This window comes from Petromyzon marinus, chromosome 52 (assembly GCF_048934315.1).
Source record: "Petromyzon marinus isolate PM22_M1 ecotype Great Lakes invasive population chromosome 52, UKy_Petmar_22M1.pri1.0, whole genome shotgun sequence".
Classification (NCBI taxonomy): Eukaryota; Metazoa; Chordata; class Hyperoartia; order Petromyzontiformes; family Petromyzontidae; genus Petromyzon; species Petromyzon marinus.
This window is the reverse complement of record NC_133718.1, coordinates 8,392,670-8,420,066: the sequence shown is the minus strand read 5'-3', so window position 1 is coordinate 8,420,066 and position 27,397 is coordinate 8,392,670. Positions and strand designations below refer to the sequence as shown.

General features: G+C 50.0%; 1 protein-coding gene across 6 annotated transcripts in view; it reads left to right on the top strand.

The window, feature by feature from the left end:
• LOC116953628 (transcription factor 12-like) overlaps nucleotides 1-27,397 on the top strand; it is a 275,417-nt gene that overhangs the window by 35,194 nt on the left and 212,826 nt on the right. The window lies entirely within an intron of this gene.

The window sequence follows — 27,397 nt, the reverse complement described above, 5'->3', positions numbered from 1 at the left end:
ACGCATGTCAAAAATGGTATAAATTGATTTGCATTTTAATGAGGGAAATAAGTACTTGACCCCTCTGCAAAACATGACTTGGTACTTGGTGGCAAACCCCTTGTTGGCAATCACAGAGGTCAGACGTTGCTTGTAGTTGGCCACCAGGTTTGCACACATCTCAGGAGGGATTTTGTCCCACTCCTCTTTGTAGATCTTCTCTAAGTCATTAAGGTTTCGAGGCTGACGTTTGGCAACTCGAACCTCCAGCTCCCTCCACAGATTTTCTATGGGATTAAGGTCTGGAGACTGGCTAGGCCACTCCAGGACCTTAATGTGCTTCTTCTTGAGCCAATCCTTTATTGCCTTGGCCGTGTGTTTTGGGTCATTGTCATGCTGGAATACCCATCCACGACCCATTTTCAATGCCCTGGCTGAGGGAAGGAGGTTCTCACCCAAGATTTGACGGTACATGGCCCCGTCCATCGTCCCTTTGATGCGGTGAAGTTGTCCTGTCCCCTTAACAGAAAAACACCCCCAAAGCATAATGTTTCCACCTCCATGTTTGACGGTGGGGATGGTGTTCTTGGGGTCATAGGCAGCATTCCTCCTCCTCCAAACATGGCGAGTTGAGTTGATGCCAAAGAGCTCCATTTTGGTCTCATCTGACCACAACACTTTCACTCAGTTATCCTCTGAATCATTCAGATGTTCATTGGGAAACTTCAGACGGGCATGTATATGTGCTTTCTTGAGCAGGGGGACCTTGCAGGTGTTGCAGGATTTCAGTCCTTCACGGTGTAGTGTGTTACCAATTGTTTTCTTGGTGAGTAAAGTCCCAGCTGCCTTGAGATCATTGACAAGGTCCTCCCGTGTAGTTCTGGGCTGATTCCTCACCGTTCTAATGATCATTGCAACTCCACGAGGTGAGATCTTGCATGGAGCCCCAGGCCGAGGGAGATTGACAGTTCTTGTGTTTCTTCCATTTGCTAATAATCGCACCAACTGTTGTCACCTTCTCACCAAGCTGCTTGGCAATGTTCTTGTAGCCCATTCCAGCCGTGTGTAGGTCTACAATCTTGTCTTATTTCCCTCATTAAAATGTAAATCAATTTATAACATGTTTGGCATGTGTTTTTCTGGATTTATTTGTTGTTATTCTGTCTCTCAGTGTTCAAATAAACCTACCATTAAAATTATAGACTGATCATTTCTTTGTCAGTGGGCAAACGTACAAAATCAGCAGGGGATCAAATACTTTTTCCCCTCACTGTATATATACAATACACCCGCAGTAATAACCGGGCCGCCTTCTGGATCCGAACCCCGAGCCTCTGCTACAAGCGGTGAATGTGCTGTTGCTGCCTCTAGGCCACTTGTGCTCCCACCAATGCTGGCGACGGTTCCGTGCGTTAACTTTTCTGTGCTTTGAGGTTCCTGCCAGGGTTACAACGACAAAAAAAAATGCATCGAAAGGGGGAAAACACTCTGTTGATGGCAGAGTGCATCTTTTTGCATTCGGTTATGGTCACCAAGGGTTGCGGGACGCTATGTGATAACGTAACGATTTGGAATTCTGTAATAAAAATTAATATAGGTGAACGTATACAATTGTAAAGGGAGACCTCTAAAGTTTGATACTTGAAAAGCCGTATCATGGCAATGTATACAAATCAAGAGGCAAAAATTCAGCTTTCTACGTGCGTGTATGTAACTGGTTATACAAAGTAGGGAGCCGTAGTGCAGCCGTTAACACGCTGGGGTACGAACCTCGCTCTCCGCCAACACCGGTGACGATTATCAGAACCGCTACAGGAGCGTTTCAGTCTCAAATGAGTACCTGGTGTGATGTGTAAACATCGCTGATCGGTAGACTAAGGCTGTCGTCGTACAATTAACTCGTTGCTACTCAGCCATGTGCACATGCACGTGCGAGCATACAAGCGCAAGGCGTACGCACAAATGTACAAGCGCACTCGTGCACGCAAATGTACAAATACGCGCACTCGCAAACGTATAAGCGTATACACGCACAAATGTACAAGTACACGTACTTGCAAATGTACAAGCGTACGCGCAAACGACGTACTAGCGGATACGTACGCGTAAGCATACAAATGGTCTCTCCTCTCATGTCGGTTCACACGTACATCACTGTTAGACATTACAACAGTTGCTCCCACACGCTAATAACACACACACACACAACAGCTCGCGCACCGGTGACACGCCCACCTAATACGGCGGGTTCGGGCGGGTGTTGTCAGTGAGCGGTCATAACTTGGCCGAGAGGCGGGGGTGCGGTGGTTGAAACGCTCCCGTGATCTCGGCCGCACTTGTGTTCCATCCCTGGCCACGCACACACCCCGCTGGCTATTCTGAGGGCCGTGTAGCTCAGCGGCCGCTCGGCCCCAGGCGTTGAGCCGCTCGGTCGCTGTCTATAGACGCAAGGAGCAGCTCAGCCGTGGCTCTCGGCTCGGGGGTGATCCTGAGCACGGCGGGGATCCTGCTCTCGGAGCTGGCTCGGTGAATGCACGGCTTTGGGCTGAGCCGTTCATAAGAATACGGGCCTGGATCTTCCCCAGGCCCCTCCTCTCTCACGAGGTCAGCTCGGCACGACAAACCAAACACCTGGTGTTGTGCCAACACCAGCGATGGGGAAATAAAGTTGGCCTTAATAGGTGCTCGCTAACAATCACATACCACAATTACATCTGTCGGTCGGAAAAACGGTCAGAGCCGCACAGAAAACGCCCACATGGCGCAATGAAGCGTTTAACAATATCGGAGCGTGTGGGTCCATTACAAGTGGAATCTGTCCCCACCCTCCAGCGTGTGCATACTTTCCCGCTCCAAACACAAACAAAGCCCGCATAGCCGAGGCCCCGGCGGCCCATCTGCTGAAGCAAACGTCCAGCGCTTGAATAAACGCGACGTACATCACTGTCTTTTCTGCATGCCGCAGCTCGACACATGGCGCGTCCGAGATGCGCGCGCGTGTGTGTCCAAGATGCGTGTGTGTGTGAGTGTCCCAGATGAGTGTGTGTGCGTGTGTGTGTCCGTGTCCCAGATGAGTGTGTGTGCGTGTGTGTGTCCGTGTCCCAGATGAGTGTGTGTGTGTCCCAGATGCGTGTGTGTGTCCCAGATGCGCGTGTGTGTCCCAGATGAATGTGTGTGTGTGTGAGTGTCCGAGATGCGTGTGTGTGTGTCTGAGATGCGTGTGTGTGTGTGTGTGAGTGTCCGTGATGAGTGTGTGTGTCCCAGATGAGTGTGTGTGCGTGTGAGTGTCCGAGATGCGTGCGTGTGTGTGTCCCAGATGCGTGTGTGTGTCCCAGATGAGTGTGCGCGTGTGTGTGTCCCAGATGAGTGTGTGTCCCAGATGCGTGTGTGTGCGTGTGAGTGTCCGAGATGCGTGTTTGTGTCCCAGATGCGTGTGTGTGAGTGTCCGAGATGCATGTGTGTGTCCCAGATGAGTGTGTGCGTGTGTGTCCCAGATGCGTGTGTGTGTCCCAGATGCGTGTGTGTGTCCCAGATGTGTGTGTGTGTGTGCGTGTGAGTGTCCGAGATGCGCGTACGCTTTGTTTACGTCGTGGTCGTTTTACATGAAACAAAGGGAGGGGTGCAATTGTCCCTTTTATCCGTCGGTATGGAAGGAAAAGACGAGGCTGCCTTGGGCCCTCCCCTAAGGTCTAGGCTAGTAGGAGGAGACAAGGAAAAGTTTTTTTTTTTTACCAGCGTCTAACGATATTATTTCGTTCCTGCCTCCGTCAGTTGCCCATCTCTTGGGGTAAAGCTGCACGGTGCCCCCTTTGATCCCCCCACTCCACCCTGGTAGATTGATGTCACCGTGGTGAAGCCGTCCATTACTAAAGGGCAGTTACGGGAGGATCCAGCCGTTGGATTGGTGCACGATGGCTCCGGGACGCACACTGACCGCTCTCTACCCCAGTCCCCAGGTGCTTGCCTTTGTTAACATCGAGTCTGATTAACGCAGAGGATATTATGAATGCACTCGTGGGGTGCCCCATTGATATTCACCGGGCATAAATAACTTTTCTTTATGGACCTTCCCCCAAAATTCACGTGCTTCCAATGAAAAACCATTTTGACTGCAGTTTTTGTGGCAGGAGGGGGCTCGCAGATTTCCCATCACCCTGCCCCCCCCCTCCCACCCACCCCCCCACCTACCCCTGCATACTCTCCCCAACAGCGCGCGTTGCCTACCTATCTTATGATTTTCGAAAATGGGCGCGCCAGTCACGCGCCAGGATCTCGCCTTTGGTAGAATCGTGGAAAAGCCACCGCCGAGGGCCCGAGAATCTGAATAAGCCAAATTATTAGAGTGAAACTTTTGGTTTGGGTTTAATTTCGACTTCGATTCTCGTTTCCCATACCGGGGGGGGGGGCAGGGGGGGAGGGGGAAGGCCGTCGTAGACACCGGTTTGGTTACCGGGGAAGGTTCTCGTTAGTGGGGTGGGCCGCGAGAGAAGGCCTTCCGTCAGCCGCCCCCAAATTCTCAAATCATTCGCATCGACTGCCACGTTCCTGAGCTTTCCGTCGGCGTGTGGACTTCTCAACACAACACCTGTTGCATTGCCAGAAAGGTTAACACCTATTCTTATTGCAACCGTTTGAGCGGCTGCACAGGAAATACGCAACGGATTAGCTGCCCTTCTCTACAGATTTCCACATTTGCTTGTTGGGGAACAAAATAATTCTATGTATGTTCCGAATTATATTTCTGTTTAATGCACGTTTAGGATTGTTTTCACGGTTTCTGATAACGCCCATCGCTCGAATTCATTGCATTAATTTAATGTGAGGCTTTGTGAAATGAATTGACGATTACAGCCGTGCTAATTTATTTAAACACATGCCCTTTCATCTCAAACCGTGCAATAATGAGCCAGCGATCACAAACAGACTGCAATCAAGTCAGGAGACAGAATGTTACGTCCGCAGCCAACCGCTTCAATCGGAGGCACGGGAGAAGGACAACAAACCAAACGCGCAAAAGCAGTTCTACAGGAATGAGTTGGCAATCTAGATAATTAAATGAGCTTCCAGTCTAGGTTGGCCTCTGTGTGCGCCCTACAATCACCGTTGGTCACCCCACGATAGCTGGGCACGACGCGAGCGCGTAACAACGCTCCCCCCCCCCCCGGCGTGAAAAACGAGGGGGGGGGTGAAATAGGAACGGGTTCGAAAATTGCAGCCGTCGGAATCGCGGTCGCCCATCGGAATGAATTACGCGACTTATTCTGTCTCCCCGCTCTAATTAGGGGCTCTTGTGCGGTAAATTACTCGCGCTGCACGCAATTCGCACGCACGCGGAGCGCCGTCGGGGATAATGTTCTTTGCCGAATTGCCTCCTAATTCACTATTTATCTAATCTGGTGCTGACAAAGTAGAGACATGCTGATTAGAGGAATTGTGTTATGCGCATCGTGTATATACAATGCGATATTGGGGTGTTCGCATGTTTGTGGGGATTTGTGTGTGTGTGCGTGTGTGTGCACGCGTGCGCGTGTGAATGTGGGGAGGGTAGTGCAGTACGAAGAACCCGGCGCCCCGAGTTCGAATGCCGCTCACAGCCGACACCAATGAGGATTATTTGAACCGATCTTGGGCCTCTCCTAGGTCGACTCGGCCTCAAATGAGTGCCTGGTACGGTGTTGTGTGCACGTAATACAGGTGCATAATCCTTGTGGACGGTACAACGCAGTGCAGCAAAACCCATTGATCTGCACGCCCTCCATCTCCAACTGACACGGACAGTGTGGGGAGGTAGCATTAAAATGTCCCTCACATTGCGTGCCAGCCAGTCTCAGTTTAGTCAAAGTTAAAGGTGGAGCCCTGCAATTGTTTGCTCAGGCTACTGGTGATGGAAGGGCCTCCATTAGAGGAACCTCCAGAGAAACCCTCCGGAGGGTATATTCAGCCGAACACACACAAAATCAAGGTTTACGATGCCAATTGCGTCCGGTTTTCCCAATTAATCCAGCCGGCGAAGCTTCGAACGCCCTCGGTCCCAGTCTTTACAGATCACGGTGGAGCGCAAAGAGCAGAGAGCCGCGGTTTAAGAAAATTACCTTGTTTGTGCGCGACGTTAATAAAAACAGCCGCACCCCCCCCGCCCCCCTTCAAATCTATAAATCGCTTGGTACTCTGGAGTGGATTGGCTGCCGTGGTGGAGGGGGGGAGTGGAGAGGGGGGAGCAGAAGAGCAATGTTCTGACACGTCCGCGCAACCGCTGGAAGCGCCGATTTGGGTGGGTTGGGCGGTCGCGCTGCCCTCGGCCGAAACTGCTGCCCCTTTGCCGTGAAGTCGCCACGGCGACGCGGAGACATCCTGTTGCCGCGAGATGGTGACGATTCCCTCGGGGAACCTACAGAGCTGGCCTCCTGCACCCTGATCGGGGTGGAATAACCGCTGCTAAAATTGTCAAAATATTTTTTATTTTACCAGATAAGGCCCCACTGAGCTATGTAGCTCTTATTCAGAAGCGACCTGGCGATCACATTTGATAGCGCAACAAAGTGGCTTAGCGTATGGACATTTCTCACAGCCAAATACTCTAAATGCATTTTTCTAAATTTGGAGGGACCCAGAGAAAAATCTACGCAACCACGGGGAGAACAGGCAAACTCAAAATATACAGCAGGCGTCAGGGTCGGTATCGAACCCACGATTTCCTGCATATCAGGCGAGGTATTTAACATCTCGCCAGCGTGGCGCTGCTACCGCTTTTACCAAACAGATTTTCTGTGTCCTCGTTTTCAACTGCAATTTCAGGCGATGACTCATCCTAATGGTCACGGGCAGTACGTTGGCTGGCGGTACCGTTGCTTCCTCTTCATCATATTCTTAGGTGAGCCACAGGAATGCAATTGAATTGGGATGTTACTCACGGTGACATTAACAGCGCGCTGTGGCTTGTGAGGAGACGCACGCTCAAGACCTAGAATACTCTGTAATATAATCAGAATTACATCAAGATCACTAAACAACGTAACGACGTTGACCACCTCGACAAACCTCGCCGAGTCTCGAGAAACATTATATTGAGGTTAGCTATCGAGGCATTGACTGTTGGGAGAATTTTTTAGTACAGTACTTATGTCTTGAGAACCCTGAGTGCCCAGAGAATCATACCTGTCAACCCCTTATCAGTGCCCACCTTATTACAGACCAAGTATGACCTTATTGGTCACCCCGTGCCCTTATAAATCTCAACGTCCATCCTACAAAGTCCCATCACAAGGGAGATGCACAAACAAATAGACAAAAAAACATTTTTTTTGCCCGTATTGAAACGGCTGTACGCCGTGTGGACCTAAAAAAACTCAACTTCTCTGTACAAGAATACGGGGTTGACAGCGATGGAGAATGCATACGGGTACCTGGAGAAGAGTCAACACTTGTGCCAGATAGCTCGCGTACCCACTTTCTCTTTGCCCAGCTAGTGTCTCGGAACAGTTGTATTCCTCTGCCGATCTACCAACCCCCCCCTCCTCCCCCCCCCCCCGTTCGCCGGATTACAGGCGTGTGCTTAGCGTTTACCGAACCTGGTAACACCGGGCTGTGTGGCTGTGGGTTCTGAAAACTGCTCGAGGGATGTTGTGAGATTGGTGAGCTTTGAGCACGAAAACCCGCTTACCGTAAGGTGTTGAATGCCCCGGCTTAGCATTTTATAGCAAAGTAACGGCTCAAGTGAAGGCACAGTCCCATCGAAACTGGATTTAGTTCTTTACGGCCTTTATAAATTCGCGGGGGCGCAAAGATATTCCACACGCGTGACGTTGTTGGGACACATAAAAGTTTACGGATAATTTTCAACTCCAGTAATCCATCACGATTATGGATGCTGCTGCACATAATCTGATCCCTTTTAGCTTTTTAGGTTGCTATTTCATCATCATAATCTTTTGCCGCTAGATTACCATTTCTTTTTTTTTGTTGCAGATGAAAGACAGTGACGCACTGAATTTGTACAGTGGAACCATGCATAGCACACACACGCACACACGCACACATGCTTGCATGTACCACTTGGTAAGTGCGCTTCTTTATAGCTCTACTTTAAAGCCTCCTGACTGCAAAGTTCTCCACCGTCTGATGAAGAATGACTCTACAATCAGGCGCTAGGCCTGCCATGACTGACTAAGTAATGAGTCACCTAATGTGTCCGTCTGCACTGCTTGGCTGGACGGGGGATAACTTTGTTTAAGTATTGGTGCACTCATAGATGGCAGTCACCGGCCACGTGCAAATATTGTCCCAATTGTCAGGATGAGGATTTTCTAAAGCATTCCAAATGAAGGTTTGCGGAAGTGTTTATGCATTAGCTGTGTCTGTCTGTCTGTGCGTGCGTCCGTCTGTAACACGTGGTGGGTGGGGAAGGGGGGGGGGGAACTATAACGTGCGGAAACACGGTCCAATATCGAGCGAAACATTCGTATCAAGTGGCGTTGCTGTTAGCGATTCGCCCTGTAGAAATCTGGCGGCAATTGATCAAAGGCTGAGCAGAAACTTGGGGACGCAAACGAGCGGCACTTAAAAGGAATGTTTGGAAATACGCAAGCGTGCTTCGCCCTTGACAGCTGATACCCGTCGGCTTCCATCCCGATATTATTCAATGCTTCTTCTGGTGATCCCAAAACGAGCAGAAGTAGCGCAACGTCACAATGTTGCGTTACTCATTACAATGTAACAAACCCCCCCCCCATGATTTTGAGGCCGTATTGTTGTTGGGATATCCAGTACTATATTAATGAATTTTACCCGGGGTGATGCTAGTTTTGGACTGTAGTAGTGCCTTTGCTGCTGCGACGTTTTGAAAAGACATACATTAGACTCTCGATTATCTGCGTGCGGTTTATCCCCTTTGAGATTTTGACATAAATTAATAACTCGTGGATTTTCCCTTCAGCCCAGATTTAATGAGCTAAAAAGAGTTATACATTGTTATTCTTGGAAATGTTTATGACAAGTCACATGCTTAAAACGAACAAATATGTTGCTTCTTGTTATTCAGAAACCCACGTGATCGCCTCTACAGTACAGTTGCATATATTTACAACAGCGGGGTAGAGTTTGATTAATTTTGATTGGCGTGGCTCTGCTATCATCCACTCAGTGGTCGGAGTGTTCTGCGCGGGAGCAGGAAAGTGTTATCATATTCGTGACTTTTGGCATAGAGATTAGTGGAAAATGGATATTTTTGGATTTTCCGCGATTGCGAATTAACCGCGGTCGTCCTCCCTGTCATTAGCGTGGATAATCGAGAGTCGACTGTACCTTGGCGGGGGAGCATGCCTCCTCTTGGGACTGAAATGCATGGTTGGGCCTTCCTCTCAGTGTTTGCGTGCCCTTTGAGATGGTCTCGTCTTTGGCATCCAACAAATTATTGATTAAAAGCGATTGCAGTCACTCCTTTGAGATAGGCGCGTTTACAATTTTACGACAGCGATGTGCGAATTTTCATCTGGGAGCTGTTGGCCACAAATGGCCCCGAGCGCGATAATGCGAACAAAGTCGTGGCAAATGAGAAATGCGCAATCGGTTCTTGGGCGGAGGCCGTGAACTCCCGTGTCGTGTCGACTCGACGAATCGCAGGGCGCGTTGGGGGGGGGGGGGGTTGGAGGGGGGGCGCGCAGGGGGTGGTTGCGTGTCAGCCAATCGGCAGAGATGCGCGCTCGTTTCTTGCGGCCTTCGCGCCGGAGCTCACGGAGGGCTCCCGAGTTCCGCCGACCGACCGCGGAGAACGCCGCCACCCACCGCGGCCGCGGCGTATCGACCTTCTAAACCCAACCCCAGCGAAGCGTCTCTCTCTCTCTCTGCCGTCCGTGTAAACGCTTCCCTCTCCCCTTCTGGTCTTATGGCGGCAAGCCCCCACGAAGAACCCTAAATGGGCAGTGAGCGTGCAGATAAGATCAGCCCTGGGGGGGGGGGGGTGGCGGTGGGTGGGGGGGGAGCCGGCCGTCACGCCAGGGTGACTGCACACTCCCTGGCTTGTTACTCTCTTTGTGTTGTGCGTGCGCGCAGTGTTTTTTTCCGCTAAATTTGCAGCATTTCAAGCGGAACGTGGCCAACCGTCCAGGCACATTCCCCCCCCCCCCCCCCGTCTGTTGCTGGGGTGGGGGGTGGTGGGGGGGAGCGACTGAGCCTCCTCGCTCTCTGCGCTCGCCGTGATCCAGCGCAACGAGCCACCCACGCGTCCTGTCGAAATTTTTGGGCCTTCCAAGTGGCGTCAAAATACGAACGAGGAGCTGCGCGAGCTCTGCAGACGACAGGCGCTTTAGGGCAGCGGTTCTTCTTAATCTTTACTGCAGCCTTTGGTTCTCAATCGTGAAAAAAATGTCGAATGTTAACAAACGCGGAGGGTTTGTTGAAACAACGTAAGTTGTCCTTACGTGCCCGTGCTTAATTTGTGCTTTCGATGATTTTTACCTTCGAACAAAAAACCTGGTCACATCCCCGCACCCCCAGACAGGGCATCTCGCACCCACTGCTTTAGAGAGCAGTGCAATGGACGCTCTGCGGATGTGGAACGGCGGGGGTTTCCCAGTGAGGTTAGCTCGCGAGTAAGTCAATACACACGCGGTGTGGTGTAATAATAGCGCGATAAACAGGCAGAGTACGAATGCGTGCTCGCACTCCGCGCCATTTAAACCCGTGGGTGTACGTACAAGAGTACGCGTAAAGAACGGCGCAGAACTTGTATTTTGGCCGTGCATGCTCTGGTGGCGAAACGTGTGGGGCGGCAACGGTGGTGGTGTGGTGGTCACGCTCGTGCCTCGCAGCAAGGCGGGCGTGGGGTTCGATTCCTGACCGGGGCTCGCGCCTTACTGTGTGTGTGCAGCTTGTGCGCTCTCCCCAGAATCTGCATGGCTTTCCTCCGGCTTCTGAGGGGTTTCCTCTCACAGCTGAAACATAACCCCCACGCACAGCGCCAAACCATGCGATTCTTAAAGGTTACCTGCAAATTTACTCAATCGGGATCTCACACAGCAGCAACGTTGCCTCCTGCTGCGAAAAACTTGGCAGGACACCCTTCCCCCAGCTCCTCTCCTGGACCCCCCCCCAGGCCTTTCTGGATAAACAAGCAGAACAATAAAATATAATCAGAGCTTCCTCTTCACCGCATCAAGCGGGGGGGGGGGGGGGGGGGACCGTCTTGTTGTGCACCTGCAAGGGGGAAGCGCGCACTCACTCCGGGCACGCTCACAAAGAGTCCCCGAGATGTTTGGGAGGATTCTCTTAGACGCGGTTCGTGCGCTGCCCGTGGTGTGCCGCGGCTAAAGGCACAATCTACGTACATTTCGACTTCTTTCGCACTGCACGTAGCCGAGCGCGCGTATCGGAGGTGCGATAGTAGTAAGCGCGTTAGTCTCCCAAATTGTGTCCGCAGCCCTTTATCCAGCCTTGCCTTGGCTTAAGGGGGTGTCGGTCGTACGGCCATTGTACTGTTTAAGCAGTACAAGTGGGCTTGGGCAAGGAACAACGCTAGGCGGGATGGTGGACAATGCGAGTGATCGAAGGGCAGCCAGAGTACAGAACAGACCACAATAGAGCAATGAAATCACTAAGTGGCAATGATGTCACCACAACGCTTGTGCCAAGCTAGTCCACGTGAATTGCCGAAGGCTCGCTGCTGGCAGGAGGTCACGGCACAGACCCAGGTGCCATGGGTAGACAGACCAAGATGACTGGAAGATGCACCACCACCAGTATTCCCAACTACGCCGGATTGCTGCATTGCAACCGCCCGGCACCCTGCGCGGTTGTTATGAGCTTCTCTCCCCTCCAAAGGTGACTGCCCCCAATTGCCCAGGAGCATCATTCATGAGCCTCCTCTATATACACACACACAAGTATGCACACAAAGACAAATGCTGCCTTTCTGTGGATTATAAACGGCACTTCCCCCTACCCTCCCCTCAACCTTTATATTTTAAGCAAAAGGTGGGGGCGTCTATTATATCCGGTAGATGTGTTACTTTATAGGCCTTCAACAGTGGTTAAACCATGGCCGATGGTGGTCTTGAATTGTGATCCGTTACTGGCATTACTTCATTTTACTTTGGCATTTGATGGGATTTTATTTCATTTTGGCATTGTAGGTCACGCCACCCTGGATCACAATTCAAGATCACCATCGGCCATGATCTATCCACTGTTGGATGAAGGCCTATAAAGTCACACGCACACACATGCCGAACCACCTCCGCCAAACAACGCACGTTCAAGTGTCATGCTTTCGCCCCCTGCTCAACTGAACTCTGATCCCCATTTGGCAGCGGAGTTGGGGGGCGCGGGGGGGGGTTGTTCCCCCCCCCCCCCCCCCCCCCCGAGCTGATGGTAGAAATGACACGATGCCGTGATGACCAACGTGTGTCCTGCACACTTCTTCGCCGGCCTTGGAGCGCCACTCGCTTAGAGACTCCGCTCCTGACCGGGATTTGAACTCCCATCTTGGTCGCGAGACGAAGCGCTCTCGCCATGGCAGCCAGTTGGCCACACAGCGGCATGTGTGGCAAAGGTGTGACGTGTGTGTGTGTGTTCTGTGACTATTCAAAGACCGCCAGAAGCCTGCTATCGAAAAATGTGCGTACGAGCGTTGTCATATTTTATAGTGGCGCTCCCCACGGTGTATTGCGTTTGTGAAAGTTCCGCCGGATCGATCTCCGAGCGCCGAGCGGTTAAAACAATGGAGCGAGTTTCTTAAAAGAGAAATGTGGCTTGCGGGCCTCCCCGTTGGAAACGACGCTTCGCCTTGCCCCCATGCAATTGGCTGAGGTTTGCGACACCAGGTGTTGAGAAAGAGAGAGTGTGTGTGTGTGTACTCTTTTATAGTGATAGTTAAAAGAAAAAAAAACTCCCACCGCTTTTCATATCCCTGTTGTGTAAACAGGGGCAACGCCTTGTGTGTACAGGTACATTTCAACATTGAATTTTGTCAGAACACAGCTGTACCGGGTGCATTCCCCCCCCCCCCCCCCCCCCACAGCAAGTCTAAACGCACATTGCCATATAGTACGAGGGTAACGCATTCAAGGTCTTTTTCTAAAGTAGAGGCGGCCGGGTGGGTCAGAATTCAGGGCACTGGGCTGGCATCGCTGAGAATCTTGGGTTCGAATCCGGCAGTTGCCCGCTCATTCAACCGGGTTCTCAAGTGTGGCGAGTTGATGGTCTCAGCCCGGCCGTTGGTGCCTACCTACACACACAAAACAAAAATGTATGTGGATTTGGCTAAGTTTCAGCTCCGGGAATTAAGAAGATGAGCTTGAACGTCATGCGATCATCTCAGAGCGGAGCGTGTGGGCAAGTGCTTCCCCTGCTGTCCTCATCACATGATGCCGATCGCACAATTGGGATAGATTGGGAATAAACGACAGGAAAATCTAGAAAAATTGTGGACCTGTTTTTCTGTTTTTTAGCTGTTGCGATGCTACATTTTGCACACGCGCGTGTTTGTGCGTGCATCTCAAGTCAACTCCGAACACCTGGGTCTGTCCCGTGACCTCTTGCCATGGAGCCTTCCTCATTTCATTCAAGGTGCACCTAGCCTGGCACAAGCATCTTGGCGACGTCACCGCCGCTTAGTGCCAAACGGCGGCGGCTGTTGCTGCTGCTGCTGCTGCGTAGAGCACCAACATTGCTGTGTTGCAGCAAAATGCAATTTCCAGTATCCCACCACTGGCAACTCTGCTTGTCACCAGCACAGCACGGTGTGGATTACGTACAGGGGGGAGGGGGGGAGCGGCATTGCGTACACAGCGCACGCGCCTCCTATAAAGCAAAGGCAAAGCTGGGAGCGACTCTTCTTTAAAAAAAAGGGGCACGGGTAAGAGAGAGTCCTCCCGCCGAACAGATTTAGCGCAGACATCTGGCCAGCGTGGAACGGCCGGCCAAAATACCCTCCTAGATGGGCTCCCTAAGGGCTCTCCCCCTCTCTCGTGGATGCCCTCCCGCCGGTAGCGGCGTAAGCGAGCAATTTCAGGGCTGTGCCTTTACCTTTGCGCTGCGGTGACATGTCCACAGCAGGGTGTTGTGTTTTTGTCTGCATAAAGCTTTTGCCGTTGCCGTGGTTACGTGTGGTCTACCAGAGCACGGTTTGCCTGCCTGAACTGGGCTTCCTGATTCGGCTGACCTTTGTGGGGTTGGTGGCGGCGGAGGGAGAGCGGTGGGTGGTGGTGGCGGCGGTGGTGAAGGGAGCCGGCGGTGCCAGCGGTTAGTGTCGCTGCGCTAGGAATACGGGAAAACCGAGTTCGATTCCCACTCACGGCCAACACTAGTGACTAGCGACGAATATCTGAACCGGTCCTGGGCCTTCTGTTGCGGTGTGTAAACATCGCCACCGGGGAGACAAAGGCGACCGGGCGTGATTTTGGCCACCCACACCCCTTCGTGTGCCGTGCCAGTCTTCATGGGTTTGTGATTGCTTAACAGCACTTGCCCCAACAGTCTGAGGCTCTACAGGGGGGGGGGGGGGATCTTTGTATTTTGGTGAAGGGGGTGCACGTGGCGGTTGTGGTGGTATAGATGGGGTGGGAATAGAGTGGGGTGGGTTTTCTTCGTCTTTTTTTATTTCCACGGCCAAGTAAAGACGTTATTAGTTCTAAAGCTGCTGCTGTCGGGTTGTTTTTTTTCCACTGGCGTTGGGAGGGGAGAGAAAAGCATCCGCCGCCCCGCGGTGGTGGTGGTGGTGGTGGCGGCGGTGGCAACGGCGGTGGCGGTGGTGGCGACGGCGTGTGAAACAAAACAACACGCTTTAGGTGACGGAAAAATCGGAAAGGCAGCGGACAAGCTTGGCTGGGGGGGGGGGGGCCCTCGGACCTCGACGCGGGAATTGAACCGCGGGTGTATGGGTGTAGGGGGTATACACATCTATCGATCCATCTCCTCTGTCGCACAAAGGCCATCGCGTCGGGAAGCCAGCCGAAGCAGGCTTTTATCTGGGGGGGGGGCGGGGGGTAGAATTTGTGAATGTTAACAAGGTCGTCATTAAAAGGCGCCCTCCTGTTTGTATCTGCAAAGAGGAACGTGTGACGTGCAAATTAGGGCGATGTGGAGATACACAAATGAAGCAATTGGCGGGACCCCGGGGTCCCATCACTGCCCCGGGGTGGGAAAAACCGCGTAGCGACACGAGTCTTTGCCTTACCGACAACAAAACTAGCGTCAATCGATTGGCCTCGTCGAGAGCTACTCGGGGCACTAAGTTTCGTAAAAAGTTGAAAAATTACATAAACACGTTAAATTCACTGCCTGGGGAGCGGCGGGCTCGCCTTGGCAAAGAAGCTGAGGATCGACGGCTGACCGGAGGGCGTCGGCGCCTCGCGCGACCGCGGCGGACGCTCGGGCTCGCGTTTGGCCGGTGGGGTGGCGCCCATTGTGTCGATCGCCGCCTGCTGGCGCTTGTTGGGGCGAGTCTGGGCGGGCGGCACGTTGCTGTAGGGATCACGAGTGGGCGGACTGAAAAATAATAATTATTGACCTGATTTTTGCGGGACCCTGGGGTCCCGCCAAATGATTCAAATGTACAATCCCTCGGCGTAGGTTAGGTAGGGAGGCCTCTGCGGCCCTGTGGGGGCACCACGAGGGTTGACGCGCCGCAAGACCCAAGTTCGATTTCCCGGCGGCCGTGAACATCGGATTGCAAAGTAGTTAACCCCCCAAACCGTTGTCGCCCCGCCCTCACTGTTCATTATGTATGGCGCGAAAGATGTTCGACATGCAACCAGCACGCAAATTACCAGCATGGCGAAGTATGGTCACATCGACCGACGACCCGCGTTTGGAGGAAGAGCTTCATTGAGCAGCGGGCTTAAGAAAGGGGTGTAAAGCATCGCTGTACGTCACTGGGGAACTGCAGCGCGCAACACTTCAGCGTTGTGGTTCTACGAATCGTAAATCGCGAGACCTTTGTCATTACTCTCCTCCGTTCGCGTGCAAAATAGCTGCTGCTAATGCTATGATTTATACACTGTGGGGCTGCACGTTACAGCCAGCGGAAGGGAACGTTGTGCCTCCTTTGGCTGTGACAATCGGCACGTGTGCGTGGGAGCTGGGTGGGTTGTTACACTACATGAGACCGTGGGGAGGTCTTCATCCAGCAGAGTGTGGCTGTGGCCTCTGCTGCCGCTGCTGATGATTAATTTCAGCATCGATTGTTTTCTAAGTAGTCATGAGGGACTGTGAGGAGGAGGAGGAAGAAGAGGGTGGACTTGTGACAGTTGTTGTGGTCACCACAGCACTGTTTGTGCATTGCGGTTAAAGGGTCTCGTCATCTACTTATGGTATGTTATTATTATTATTGTAATTATCAAATCTGTAACCGAGCCGAGCAGCAGGACGTCCGGGCTCGCTGCTTGCATTCTACAAACTGATGAAGCCTGCTGCTGCCTAGCTCGGCACTCGCGCACACACACACATAAACACACACCGCTAAACAAATAAATATACAAATGATGAGAAAAAAAACACCAGCAACAACAACGAAAATAGCGCGTGTGTTCTGCAGCCTCGGTGGAACTCGTAACGGGACTGGCGACAGCTTCCAACGTGGGAAGGCTTCAAAGCCCTCTCAGTTTTGTTGTTTTTGTTAGTTTTTGTTGGTTCTTGCTACTGTGTGAACGTATTATATCTCCTTCCGTAGTCTCTAGCAGTGCGTAATATACTTCAGCCTCATTTCCCGGGGAACTTTTAAAGCCCTTCATTGTCAATCATTGCTTTATTGGAACCAGGTGACGCTTCCACCCGGGCAGCCACCGGCCCTCGATTCTTTTGCAACGGGGGGGGAGGGGCCTGGGTTGCGCAGGAGAATTGATAACCTTTCGCACATGGCTGGCAGATACAAAATATACCCCTTTTTAAATGTTTAGATAATTTGGAATTTCATTACATTATGATATTATTTAAAATAAATGCCGAAATTGAATTGTTACGTTTTTTGTTTGTTTTGCACGCCCCCTCAATCATTGCTTCCTGGTTTATTTGTTGCTTATTAGCCCGTGGCAAAATATCAGGTGACGCTGGCAGCGCCCGGTCGAAATGCTGTTGCGTTCGCTTAACGTAATAATAACAACAATAAACGCTTTTAATCCGCGGAAGAGTTGGGGGAATAAAATGTTTTTTACATGTAGCCCACACCCGTGGGAGAGCAACAACAACAACGACGACGCATTTCCCTGTTTTCACTTCGCGTTTTAACATCTGTACGGCTCAACTTGCGCCTCTTACTTCTTACGTGCATTTAAAACAAGCGACAGCATCCGAAAGAAATGCTCGTCCGTTAGTTAATGTCAGGAACCACTTTGATCGTTTGTGTTTTCACGCTCCCCTGAGCATTTGCGATTCACGTTGCAATGAAAAATTATGTATTTTGAAACGGGCGTCCCCTGTACTATTGTAGGTGGATAGCCAGCTAGCTAGCAGGGCAGTGGCATGAATACCACTTGTCACGGTCAACTGGTAATTTCCACGGGGAATTACCAAAGTGTATCAAGGAAAATGGACATTAAAGACACTACAACACTATAAACCAGTGGTTCTTAATCTGGGGTGCGAGACATGGCTAGATTATTTTTTTAAAGGCAAATCATCGAAAGTGTAAATTAAGCACGGGCAAACAAGTATACAACTAATTTGTTTCATTAAACCCTATATTTATTAGCATTCTATATTTTTAACGATTGCGAACCAAAGGGGTGCATGGCTGCAGTCAAGGTTAAGAACCACCCTCGCTGCACATGTATGCCAGGCTGTCATATTCGTGCATCACGGCCCATGGAATCGCTACTGGTTGGCAAGACGCGAGTGCACCTTCCCCATCTTAGAATGTGTAATAAAAAAAACGAGGACCTGGATACTTCAACCAAACGCCACACAGTTTGGTGACACGGTCACAGAACGGCAATGCACCTGCGCGGAGGGGCCTGTGATGTAACGGTCGTGTAGCGGTTAGCGCGCTGCGCTACGAACCTGCCGACCCGAGTTCGATTCCCGCTCACGGTCAACACCGGTGACGATTATCTGAACCAGTCCTTGGCTTGCTCCAGGTCGACTCAGCCTCAAATGAATACCTGGTGCGGTGTGTACACATCTCCACTGGGGAGACAAAGGCGGTTGGGCGTAGTGCTGACCACCCACTCCCTCGTGCACCGTTCCGGCATAGGTAACCGCTAACAGCACTTGCCCCAAGTCTGTTAAAGGCTATACGGGGCGGGGGGGGGGTCCTTTGTCTTTTGTATGTAACGTACCAATATTGTCCTGAACATTGCTCTATACATTAGTCCAGTATATCCTTCGTGTGCACAGCACTTGCTCTGCTGCTGCGCTTGACCATCGTTATGTGACGCTCAGCTGAGTCGAGGCTCCGCGCGATGGGGAAGTGCCCTGCCAAAGTGGGGAGGGACACACACACACACATACAACGGCCCCCCGTGGTGCCTTAACAGACTGTTGGGGCAAGTGCTGTTCGTGAGTATCCACCTATGAAGGCCTGCACGGCACACGAGGGGGTGGGTGGCCAGTACCACGCCCAGTCACCTTTGTCTCCCCCAGTGGCGATGTTTACACTATTAGATACTGGTGCTGATTATCACTGGTGCTGGTTGCGAGCAGGAATCGAACTCGGGGCTCCGGGTTCATAGCGCAACGCGCTAATCGCTGCACTCCAGCTCCCCAGGGACACACACACACACACGCCGCAAACGTTCGTGCCTCCTTTGTACGAGCCGCATACTCGAGTGGCAAGCAGACGGCACGTGGGTAGGCGGCCTTTAACCCGAGCTCCATCAGAAAAATCAATGTGTGCAGCCCTAGGGAACCGGAGGGCTCGCTCCGTACACCGCTCAACCTCTCGAAGGAAAGGCGAACCTTTAGTTTTAATTCCCGGCGTGTGTTTCCAAGTTTGTAAAGCACATGGCGGTGGCCCGGTAAGACACGGTAATTCGCGAGGATGTAGCCCGAGCTCCAGTAGAACTTTAGGATTGCCCTGCATCAATCAACCAATCAAAATTGTATTTATTTAAAAGGTGCCCTTCTTAAACCAACCCCCCCCCCCCACCGACCTATACGTTAAATATCATCCTCCAATAAAACTTAACAACCATGCAATCTGGATAATAAAATATCTTGTTACACTGATCTCTATCTGTAAATGCACAGCTGAGCGGGTACGATTGTGGAAACTGAAAGATGCAGATCGTTGTTTTTGCGACGCTTGACTGTCGCCGTGGGAGCCCCGGTGCCCGGTGACGTACGGTGCCGCCCCGGTCGAGGGACATCGCTGTGGCTCGGACGAATCATGGAAGCGTCACCTGGGCCAATCGCGTTCACTTGAATCCACCGCGGTTGAGCGGGTGAGGGTGGTGGTGGGGGGAACGTTGAAGACCGCTCGGTCCGGATCCGTGGCTCGAGACACGGCCCCAGGGTTTCATTGACAGAAACCTCGCGGCGCGGTTTTGGATATAAATTTGACCGAACGTAAAGGCTTAACGAGTTGATGTCAGTTCAATGTCCTGGTGTGGTCCTGTATTGTTTCGAATATGCGAAAATCCAAATACAGTAAACCCTTGTTAATTCGACACATATGGGGCTCTGGCCTTGCCGAATTATCCAATATTCCGAATTATGTATCATGGTACTCCCCAGGTGCCTCCTACCCCAATTAAAAGAAAATCCAAATTTGTTTTCCAAAAATTATTTTCCATAAAAGTAACACTTACCATCCGTGACCAGCAGTGCAGGCGAAGGAGGATGGGGTAGGTTCCATGTGGTCGGTGACAGAGGTTGTGGAGAAGGGGCTTAATGCACTTAGTATGCACTTACTGTACTGTGTGTTACCTTTATCACTAAATGATGACTTAAACACCAAATTACACCAACTTAAACTTGAAATTTTTGCACTTAAGAAATTAATGTTTACTTAAAGACCACCTTATTTGACACTTTTAAACCACATGACTCGCTGTCAGACGACATCGGCTGATGTGGCACTTCACCGCTGACAGAGGTGTCTGTGGAAGAATATCCTGAGACTGAAAGCACTGCACTGGAGGCTTCACTGCTGGTAGAACGTGGCGCCCGGCGTTGCTCCACGTGTTTGCCAAATTGGACCATTCGGTAGGGGGGGGGGGGCGCCCAGGTCTGGTTCAGAGATCACGCTGCACTGATGCGAGCCGTGGCACCGGAATCAAACTGGGGTCATTGGATTCATAGTGTAGTGTACTAGCCATTGTGCCACTGCTCCCCCAAGTGTACAGAAATCACAAAGGAGTTTTAACACCACGGCCGGAAATGGTCTCCCGTGTATCTAAGGGCAGCCTTTCTCAGCAGCGATCGAATTCTTCGTAAGAAGGTGACGGATGTAATCGTCGCGCGCTTGAATGATCGCTCTCACTCTCCTGTGTCACAAACGTTGGGACGAGAGCCATCGTGTCCGATGGAAACCTTCGGATTCGCAGGTAAGGGAGAAATGCTGCCGAGACGAGCCGCTTTTCGCAAGCGGGACCTGATGTGCGTTCCCCTCTATAATCTGACAAACTCTGGGCTTGTTGCTCTCAACCCTGCCTCCCCCCCCCCCCCCCCCCCGCCTCTTAAGCTGAAGTGCCGAGCAACGGAGACCTTCCTGCCAAGATGATGTGGAACGGGAACGGAACCGGCGAACGAGAATTTTGTAGTATGAAAAAATTAGAATTGGTTTATACTCTTTGGTTCTATTCGGTAAAGTCACGTAGGTAAAAAAATAAAACAATAAAAATAAAAAAATATTTATATTTTTTATCGTTTTATTTTATTTTTTTACCTACGTGACTTTACCGAATAGAACCAAAGAGTATGGATCCTTGCAGTCACGAAAGCTTCAAATCTAGAATAGAATTGGTTTAACCCTTTCTGTCAATAAAACAGGTGTTAAGATATATTCTTAGTTTTTTCGGTAAAGTCACGTTGAAGAGAAACAACAAAATAATAAAATATATATAAAACAATAAAAAACGTGACTTTACCGAAAAAACTAAGAATATTAATTACTGCAGTCACGAAAGCTTTAAATCAAAGGTGTTAAGATGTTCAAACACGAAATATAAACTTTTTGCAAGGAACCAACTCTGCATTAACCACACGTTAAACTTGTGGTGAACATGCAAACAAACATTCTATGATAATAATGTCTGCATTGTCTTTGAAACTGATTGGCCTACACCAGAGACAGCACTTCTCTATGGCCAAGTCTCACCACCAGTGTCAGACCAGAGAACGCCAAAATGCGCGAACAGCACAAAAAGGTCCCATTTTGAGAATTTCGATGTAAACATCTGAACCGTTGGGCTGAAACGCGGCGCGAACGCGGTCCGCTTTGTGTGGGCGTGTTTACGTTCGAGATTGTGTGCCAAAGAAACACGGGAGTCTCTGTTCAAGCATTTGGCCACCGTTCTCTGCCAGTGAACTTGGCTCTCCGTAATGGTCACTCGCCCAAGTCGTGTGTGCCCGACTTCTCCGTTACGAACGATGGCCTGGCTTTGAAATAAACCAGCAGATGAATGTCTAAAGAAGTAACAAAAAAAAACGAGCCGCCATTAAATGTTTTATCTTTGCGACCTTGCGCGGTTATCTGTTTTGGCAAGAGGCCTAAGAAAATGTCGCAAGTTGGCAATGTAAGTTTAGTGTCGGCACACACACAACGCACGCACGCAACCTTATGCCACCTTTGAGTACGATAAGGTCAGATAAGCGAATGGCGCGATCGTAAACTGCTCCTCTTTCTCGCTCGCACGACCTCACGTTCGTGTGTCCCCCCCTCCTCCCCCACATGCGTTTATTTGTAGTGTCCCGATAACGCGGCACATAGTTCCAGGGGATGTACGTTTAAGCAATTGATCTTTAAGGTCCATTGCATGTGTCGGCGTGAATTGAACCTCTGTGTTGTCCACCTTCGTCATCATCATCATCATCGTGTTCTTCACCCAAGCTCCATCCACTGCTGGATGAAGGCCCTTCCCAAGCCGTCGCCAGCTCTCAGAATCAAAGCTGGGGGTGTATTTCCCACTTAGTAAAACCCCATACAGCTAAGAAGCTCTTGTTCAAAAGCATTCCATAATTGCCTATACAAAAAACATAAGCTTAACAGCAATTGTATTGCCGAATCATGTTCACCCTTAAACGTGAGTCATTTTGATAGTCGGTTCTTCTTCTTCCGTACGGCTGATGTAGATTTCATTTCATTCATTTCATTTGGTATAGCCCTGTGAGCCATTCGGCTCTTGAATCGGGTGCAACCGCAACAAACAAAAACATGAACAAGAAAACACCCTAAAGTGACTGTGACTGTGCAAACATAAAATCCAGGGAAAAACAGCAAAATATTCCACAAAAAGCACCGTTCACCAACGCTGTGTGCAAATAGCATATGACGTTTTGATTGCAACACAAGCAATCATCATCAGGTACAAATTAAAGAGAAAACAAACCTAGTAAACTTAGAAATGTAATGCAATACAACAGAGAGTCTGCTAACATAACAGTCAACACCCCACCTGGTTGATAACGTTCTTCCAAAGATTGCTTAATTTGAGAGAGACAAAACACAGACACGGAGACACATAGACAGAGAGAGATAACACAGAGACGCACAGCGAGAGATACACACATAGGCACACAGAGAAACAATGCCTCTGTGTCGAGGCCTTAAATAGAGAGGGGGGTAGATAGAGAGGGGGGGGGGTAGATAAATTAGCATGTCAATGCAAGGCCGTAGCCATGGAGTCAACATTGGGGGGGACCAAATCTTCCAGGGGGCCTGGGGTCCCTCCCCCCAAAAAATGTAAATTTGAAAACTAATTTCCTGCCATTTCCTGCATAAAATATTTAAAAATTTCACTAACACATGGGATGGAATTTTTTTAATTTGATACAATAATGTCTAAGAGTGTATTGTATTACATTGCTCTGTTTTTTCTTTTTTTACCTTTTGTTTCATAGTATGTAATGGTAGAGATTAGGGATTCATAAAGTACAACGCAATCATATAAACAGAAATCTATGCATTGTTATATGAAGACAAGTCCAGATTTTGTGGCCAAGGTTTAGCAATTTTTTTTTATTAACATAGCATCGCAATAATTATTAAAAAAATATTTTTATAGCAATATATTGGGGGGGACATTTTGAGCATGTTTGATCATTTGAAGGAGGATGTATGTCCCCCAATATATATTATTATAATTACAGCCTTGTGTCAATGAGAGATTTGGAGCTTTGGTGACTGCAGGAAATAATAGCGCGACAACACGAGGACACAGAGAGAGAAAACACACTTAAACAAACTGAGTAAAATTAAGAAATGTAACGCAATGCAACACAGAGAGTCGCAGAGCAACGACTACAATTTTCACACTCAGGTGGTCAAGCCAGCAGGCAACCGCGTCGGGAGGAGCGGAGCGTTATCGCCGTGAACTCTTATCGCTGTAATCGACAGTGCCGCGAGAGAGTCTGTTTAAACGAGGACGAGAGATGACAGAATGGAGGTGCCGAGAGAACGAAGTCGAGGTAGTTCCAAAACTTTGGGGCGGCCGCAATAGGAAATGCTTTTGATCGAAAATGTGCGAAATCGGAGAACTGTTAAAAGACAATCCTCAGGATCGTGCATTGTCCACTCGGCCTTATACTGTACTAGCTGTACTACCCGGCTTCGCCCGGGACTTGGATTCACCACACCCCGGCCGCCTTTGTCTCCCCAGTGGCGATGTTCACACCACAACAGGTACTCGTTTGAGGCTGAGTCGACCTAGGGGAGGCCCAGGACCAGTTGACATAATCGTCACCGGTGGTGGCCGTGAGCGGGAATCGAACTCGGGTCGCTGGGTGCGTAGCTCAGCGCGCGAATCGCTACGCAGTTCCCCCCCCACACACACAGACAGGATAAAGACAAAATCCTCCGTGTAACCTGTAGGGGGCAAGTGCTGTTAGCGAGCACCTATGAAGGCCGGCACGGCAGACAAGGGGGTGGGTGGCCAGCAGCACGCCCGATCGGCCGCCTTTGTCTCCCCAGTGAGCGGGAATCGAACTCGGGTCGCCGGGTTCGTAGCGCGGCACGCTCACCACAACACTACAATGCGTTACGCTTCCACATGCGAGGGTCACGTGACAGATTTGACGTCACAGCTCACTTGCCGTGCAAAAAAATATATGCATTATTGAGCTCCCCCCCCCCCCTAAAAAAAGTTTCTTTTTATAATTTTTGCATGGTGTACAGTGTGGAAAGTACCCACATGGCAAATTTCCAGTTTGTTGCATGTCGGGAAGTACGCTAAACATTTTTAACAGACACACAATCACAACTTTGCCTTTTATATATGGAGATATGACTAGCTTGTGTGTGGTATGGGGACCAGCTCTGGAGAGATGTTTATGGCCCGGATGTGGTGCTGGCTAGGCCGTCAACTCATGCCCTGACGGTTAATAGGTTAAGTAATTCATGTTGTGTTTATACAGCGCAGTGTTATATGCTTGCGTGATTGTTCCTGGAAGATAAGTTGTCAGACTGTTGTATAGCCGGGGATGCTTCGAGGAAATTCACCTAAATTTACTGTGTTCTCAACTCTCCTTCTGAGCGTTTGAACAAATTTATTTGCACGTGTTACCATGCTCTTGTGTGGGCGTACACTTGCGTTTCTTGTTGTGTACGTGTCAATCGACGCCCTAGAAACCCTTGCAAATATATATCGGGCCTAGTGGCATCGTGGTCCTTACAGTGAACCAACCCTGTTGGCTAGTAGTACTGCCAGCTTTGTTATGCTTAACACTGCGAGTGAATATTGAAATTAACTTTATAACCGTCTACCAGTAGTTGTGCACTTTAACACGTCATTCGCAAGAGTAGGCCATTGTGTGCCGGCGAATTTGCCGATTACCCCACAAATCCCTCAACTGGAATACAACGTAGCGATCATCGCACCCCCCGACTGCAAAAACGTGGCAGGACCATCGTGAAAAAGGGTCGTGGGACTGGGTGATGTTCTCCTGTCTAAACATTTGTAGTAGTAATAATATGAACAACAAACTTCAAAATAAGAACAAACCCTCAACTCAAAAGTAAAATTACGTCGTGGAACTATCTTAGTAAATATCACGTGTCTAGGTTTTGTTATAAACGAAAAAGGTGTATAACGGATATCGGTGCACATAAAGGACCTTGACTGGAATTTGATCGACGGTTTTCTGCTGGGTTAAGCCCCCACACCCCCCCCGATTAGCACGGTTGGCTACGGCACGGTGCGAAATAAGTTCAACGTACACACACTGCTGATCAAGCGTACCTGCACGGACAGACTGTAACCGGTCTTAGAGGTGTTGTTTAAACAGATTTATTTTATTCTTCTGTACTTGCATTTCCAGCGCTATCTAAACACGCAATGGCCGTGGCAAGGCTTGCCACTCAAGAATTGGCCTTCTAAGTCATTCCAAGGCGTTGCAAATCCCCCACAGCTGACCTCGTGATGTGCGAAATAATTGTCTCCCGAGACACGCAGGCCTCATCATGAAACACGGGGCCTCCACCCTCAGCCTTTTGACCCGCGGAGAGGGTCGTTGTGTTGAGGGATAGAATTGAACGTCTTGGGCACACGCGACACGCTCTTTCCCCCGTGCAGCACTGCGCGAGCGTTTGACGATTCGCGAGTCACGCGAACCAACAATCCATCGACCCCACACTGCTCTGCCGGGCTGGAAAGGAAAACGTCAAATCGTTTTATCCTGGGCCAGGGGCCGGCAACCCGCGGCTCCGGAGCCGAAAGCGGCTCTTCAGGTCACCGCTTTCGTGACGTCGTTTATTAGGGACCCACCGTCTCTCGTATTCGCCGCAGTGCATTGTGGCCCTTCAAAATAGTATTCTTTTTTTTTACCGAATTCGAAAACAATGGATGCTTTTGTTATTTTTGGTTACCGATCCCTGGCCCCTAGGTAGACGCATAAAAGGCAACTTTTATTCTATTGCATAAAGTGAACTTATTTTCACGTGTTTTAGTATTACAGCTCGGCATGCTCTGTTGCATGCAAAGGGCTTCTGTCCGCGTCGCGCAGAGAGAGGAAGAAACTCGTTGGTCAAGAACGCCCTGCGGACTTCACAGCCATGCTTTCAACAAGGGGGGGGGGGGGAGGGGGTGGAAGCCGTAAGATTTGAGACCTCACAGCTTTTCCCAAAAGCACGTGCCGTGTCTAGGTTCAGTCACCTTCATTCATCGATGCAATCGCGCTCTTTAACTGCATGCTGGGTGCACAGATCTCTCTCTGTCTCTCTCTCATGAATAGGAAATGTAAGCGGGACTCCACAGTCTGTTTCCACATTTAAAAAAAGTGTTACTTTTAGGTTTTGACTTCCTTCATCAGAATCAAAATATGTATTTATATTGGAGGAACGCGATGAGCTATAAAGCTTTGTCACAGATGTCCAGTAGGGGTGAGTAAGAACGTTACAACAACAAACAATACAAAAACACGACAATAGAGCAAAGTAAAATAAAGGTAAACAAATTTGACCTAAACGCATTCGGATACAACACTAAACCATCCCCATCCTACTACCAGGCAAAGCCCACTGGTACCGGAGGCCTCCCAACATATCAGGCATCTCGACCCATTTGTACCACATGGACATTTGAGCTCTCTTCTTCAAATGTGTTCCAAGAGAAAGAATAACGAAGACAAAGATCCCCCGTGTAGCCTTAACGGACTGTTGGGGCAAGTGCTGTTAGCGAGTAGCACATATGAAGGCCGTAACGGTATACGAGGGAGTGGTTGGCCAGATGTTTACACACCACACCAAGTACTCATTTGAGGCTGGGTTGACCTAGAGGAGGCCTAGGACCAGTTCAAAGAATCGTCGCTGGTGTTGGCCGTGAGTTGGTAATCGAACTCGGGTTACCGGGTTCATAGCGCAGTGCGCTAACCGCTGTGCCACTCGCTGCTCACACGCACACACACGTCGTCATACACCGTGGAGGCAGTGACGATGTTTGACTCGCATTGACTAACCTTATGGGATGGCCCTGGAAGGGAATACCAAAGAACTACTTCCAGTTTTTATACCTTGCCTTTTATTTCCACAACAACAGAATGCCTCCTTTTTCAATACAAAATTAACTTTCTTATATCATAATGTATGTATGTTGAACTTCTTTAGCACCGTATGTAGCCAACCGTGCTCATCGGAGATGCGGATGTTTGGACACAAGTATGTTTATATTCACATACTTTGACTGAACTGTGAATGTAAAAATGTGGATAAATCGTTGCTTATTTTTTGGGGGTGGGGGGAATTTTTTTGGTGAAAATGAATTGCGTTCGGCCGATGCTAAGCAGTTGATCTCTGTGCGGCCAAACATCTTGGCCGGTGCACGCGGAGTCTAACCCC